Genomic DNA, 4,631 nt, shown 5'->3' with positions numbered 1-4,631 from the left:
CAGTGGTTGCCTCTGGGGGTGGGACAGGTATGGATTGACTAGGGATGGGGCATGAGGGAACTTTCTGGGGTGATGGAAATGTTTTTATATTGATCTGGGTAGAGGCTACATGGGTATAGGCATAGATAAAAACTCACTACCTTTGTACTTAAGGTTTGTACATTTTACTGTATGTAAACTATATTTCAATAAGGCAATAATAAGAAAGCAAGAACCAGAGAATAGCTAGACCCCCATACTGTCTTTACAACAAATTCTTTATTTTTCAGCACAGCCTGACCTAGCCTCTGACCCTTGAAGACAAAAGAACTTGCTCTCAAGCTGTGAGGATCTGGATCTGACAGGCTTCTTGCCAGGGACCACAAAGTAACTGTCGGGCCAAATGGGCAGAGAGAGAGAGAGAGAGAGAGAGAGAGAGAGAGAGAGAGAGTGAGAGTGTGTGTATACAGAAAGATAGTGAGCTTGCTGTATTTGAAACGTGCTTTCTCGCTCATGTCACTTCTGCTGAACCCCATAACACCGCAAGGCAGGCAGGCCAAAGACGATTACCCCCATTTTTCGGACTGGGAAAACGAGGCTGCGGTAAATGTGCTACAAAGGACCACAAATCTAGCAAGTGACATACCCGAAACTCCTCCCAGCACATCAGATTCCAAATCCCGTGCTTCTTCCCTACTCAACCCTGAGAGGAGGCTTTATTGACAAAGAAAACTTTAAAAATCGGACCTGGAGTTTTCCGAGGGCGGCCCAAGAAAACCAGGAAGTACACCCTCTCTACTAGACTGCTCACTCCCAGCCGACAGCCCGGGGCTCCCTGGCAGCGCGGCAGACTCGCTCCAGAGAAATCGCCGGCAGCCCCGGGGTCGTCTCGGGCGGCCCCCGCCGTCCACAGCCCCGTACCCCTGGGGAGAGAAAGGGGTCGCCACGTCCCCGCTCAGTACCTGTTGAAACCAGGAAAGGAACGGCCCCTCCGCAGACAGTAACTGGGGAGAGGGCCCCAAGCGAGCACGCAGCCCTGGGAAGTAAAAAGGGCCTTGAGAGGGTCCCCAGCAACCCAGGGCCCGCTGGGGTCGAAGGGCGGGAGCTTCCCAGTAACCTCCGCCCCAGGAGGGGGCCGGCCCCACGCCTCACTTGAGAAGAAAAACACCGATAACAAAGGGGAAAGAAAGCTTGTGCCAAGTGTGGAGAAAGAAGTGGAAGCAACGAGCCCCAGCCTGGTGTGCGGCGAGAGGGAGGGACAAGGACGCGCAGCGGATCTTTACCGGCGGCACAGTCGATCCCCGCATCCGCCGCCTCCTCAAAGTTCCAGCTCTTCCGCTCGCGCCGTCGGGGCGCACGCCAGGCCTCAGCTCCGCCCCCCCCAGCGCCGCGGGGCCTTCTGGGGGCTGTAGTTTCCGCGAGGCCGGCCTCCGCGGGCCGCCTCCCGGTCACGTGGGAGGAGGAGGCAGTCAAAATGGCGCGAGAGGGCAGATGTTTGCGATCCCGTCTGCTCAACCCTTCCCCTACCTCTTAGCTGTAAACGGGCTCAAATCTCCTCACATACAGCTCAATCATACCATCCCTCCTCTTTCCACAGATAAGTTTCTTGAAAAAATTAGTCTAAACTTGCTGTCTCCGCTTCCTTCGTCCTCTACCCAGCAGCTTCTGCCCCCACAGAAAGTGGTCTTGTTGCCACCACTCATGTCATCTAACTTAAGCTTTAGGCACCATTTGACGCTGTTGGACATTATCACTTATTTTCTGACACTATTCAGGTTTTCCTTCTTCCTCTCCGGTCATTCTCCTCAGTCTCCTTCAACAATTCTTTTTCTAACCTGCTTCTTAAATATTAGTGTTCACAAGAATTCTTGGAGAACACTAATATTTAAGTGTCCCACAGGCATCTCAAATGTAGCAATTTCAAAGTGACTCTTCCCTCCTCCCTACTCACTAATATTCACTCCAACCTTCAACCTAGATTCCTCCCTCTGTCTCACTCCTTCATCCACTTATGTCCAAATGGGCACCAAATTGTGTAGATTCTATGTCCTGAGTATCTCTTGAATCTGCTCCCTCTTCACACCACTGCCAGAGATTTAAATCAGACCCGTCTCATTTCTTACCTGGTCACAGTGTGGGCTTCCTTACTGGTCCCAGCACTTCAGCACCTCTGAGTCCTCCCTACTGCCATCAGGCCTATTTATGCAGCCAGCAAAAATTAATCATATCACACTTTTGGTTAAAGCATTTAAAGGATCCACTTGATTGGCTTTGGGAAGAGAAATGGAAGTGAATCTCCTAAGTGGTTTTTACAAAATATGGACACCAGCCCCACTACTTACTCTCCATCCTTACACATGTTGTGGTTCGGAGGTTCAGAGAAGAGAGATTTATAGCAGATCTTATTTCAGGGTAGGTGGATATCGGCATGTTTTAAACATTCCCCAGATAATTCAGTCATTCAGCAAGATGTATTTGGTTGATGCTATATACCAGGCTTTGTGCTGAGTACTGAGAAAAGAATAGTGAACAAGACAGTCCCTGCCCTTGTGGAGTTGATGGTCTCTTGGAAGAGATAGATATTAATCAAATGATCCCATACCAAAAAAATGAAACCAACAAAAACAAAACCCCACAATTACCAGCTGTGAATTATGCAGGAATTATTATGCAGGAAAAGTAATCAATTCCTTTCCCTTTCCCTCTGCCACCCACCCTATGGTGTGAATCAGCATATGAAACAAAGCCTGTCAGGAGCTAATCTCCTCCCACTGCCTCCTATATACTTCTAGATTTACCGAAATGCTGAACTGCATAAATTGTTCCTCTGTTTGGAAAACCCTTCCCTTTCTCCCTTGACTAACTTCTGTCTTACTCTGCTGCATTCGAAGCAAACCAGTAGAATACCAGGCTCATGGAAGGATTTTCTGAGGATTGGACTACGTCAGGTGATAACTCCCGGGCAAGCAGAGATGAGCTAGCTGAGTAGAGGAGCCAGGCACATTTGAACATGGGCTACTGGCAGCAGGGCTGTGTTAGCCACTTTGGAGGCAAAGGGCCTGAGCCAACATACCCAACCTTCAAAACACAAATCAAGTGTCACCTCCTCCAGGAAGCCTTTGCTGAGCTCTCCCAGGATGAACTAATTGTTCTTTCCTGGGTTCTCATTGCACCCATGCTGACCTCTCTTTCAGTGATAGGCTAGAGCCAGCTCATTCCAGCTTTGAAAAGCTGTTTAATATTCAGGAATATTACAAGTCCGTTTTTAAACCATTGGTAACTTGAAATCAGCTGTGATGGGAGTATTTACACCACCATGGAAATCAGCAAATGACAAATCAGGGGGGGTTTGTTTGTTTGTTTGCTTTTGAGCATCAGTTTACCAGCATATCACTGCCTGTGTCTCAAAATGCATCTCTACACTGTATTGTAGTGATTACTCCCATGTGAGAGACAAATTCTTTGTAACGACTTCATTTAGCAAATATTTTTTGATATTTATCACTGTGCACCTGAGATTAGCAAAATGCTGAAGGGATTTACAGTGAAGAACAAACAAACATGGTCCCTACTGTTATGGAGCTTACAATCTAGCAGATATGACAGAATGTAAACAAAGAACTGTGTGCTTACAAATTGAGCTGGGCTGCTTTGTTGTAGAACATACTGGCAACGAGTGGCGGTGGACATAGAATACTATGCTACTTTAACAAGGTGGTCCAGGAGGGCTTCTCTGAGGAGGTGACATTTCCAGTGAGCACTGAAGGATGAGAAAGAGATGATCAAGGGGAGAACCAGGGAATCAGTGTTCCAGCCAAAGGGATGAGACCACACAAAGAATGAGCTAGGCTGTTTGAAGGACAGTATGGTCAGTTTTGTGGAATGGTGTGAAAGGTAATTTTATGTGTCAACTTGACTGGGCCACTGAGTGACCAGATCAAACATTATTTCTGGGTGTGTCTATGAGGATGTTTCCAGATGAGATTAGCATTTGAGTGGGTGGACTCAGATAAGTAGCTTATTTGCCCTCCCTAATGTGGGTGGGCATCACCCAATCTGCTGAGGGTGTGAATAGAATAAAAAAGGGAAAAGGGAGGAGTCCTTCCCTTCTTGCCTGCCTGCTTGAGCTGGGACATCAGTCTGTTGGTATTCTTCTGCCCTCAAACTGGGATTTACACCATCGGCTCCCTGGTTCTCAGGCCTTCGGACTTGGACTGGAATTACACCACTGGCTTTCTGGGGTCTTCAACTTGCAGACAGCAAATTATGGGACTTCTCAGCCTCAATAAGATCACATGAGCCAATTCCTCACAATAAATCTCCTTTTATATATGCATATATACACACACATACATATATACAGCTATATAGGAGATATATATTTATCCTATTTATATACACATATGTAGGAGATACATATATATCCTATCGGTTCCTATTTCTGTGAAGAATCCCTGACTCATACAGATGGCAAGAGTGTGGGTTGAGTGATCCAGATGACGTGACAAGGTAATTAGGACCAGATGTGCACAGCCTTGAGGACATGATGAGGACCCTGGACTAAATTATAGCCAACAAAATGTTTAAACAAGGGGGTAATGTTATCTGATTGACATTTTTATACAGTCACTCTTGCTTTTGTTTGGAAGACC

General features: G+C 47.1%; 1 protein-coding gene across 4 annotated transcripts in view; it reads right to left on the bottom strand.

Annotated features, from left to right (window-relative positions):
• R3HCC1L (R3H domain and coiled-coil containing 1 like) overlaps positions 1-1,315 on the bottom strand; it is a 74,178-nt gene extending 72,863 nt beyond the window's left edge. For 2 of the 4 annotated variants that reach the window (XM_024734982.1, XM_024734984.1), the window contains exon 1: positions 942-1,205. The gene's annotated coding sequence lies outside the window, so the exon portion shown is untranslated. Of the gene's footprint in view, positions 1-941; positions 1,206-1,262 lie in introns of those variants that run through there. The other 2 variants (XM_024734981.1, XM_024734983.1) reach the window with 2 other exon arrangements.
• Positions 1,316-4,631: the final 3,316 nt, after the last annotated feature.

Source organism: Neophocaena asiaeorientalis, unplaced genomic scaffold, assembly GCF_003031525.2.
Source record: "Neophocaena asiaeorientalis asiaeorientalis breed wild unplaced genomic scaffold, Neophocaena_asiaeorientalis_V1.1 scaffold240, whole genome shotgun sequence".
NCBI classification, from domain to species: Eukaryota; Metazoa; Chordata; class Mammalia; order Artiodactyla; family Phocoenidae; genus Neophocaena; species Neophocaena asiaeorientalis.
The sequence above is the reverse complement of the archived record's forward strand: the minus strand, read 5'-3'. Positions and strand labels throughout refer to the sequence as shown.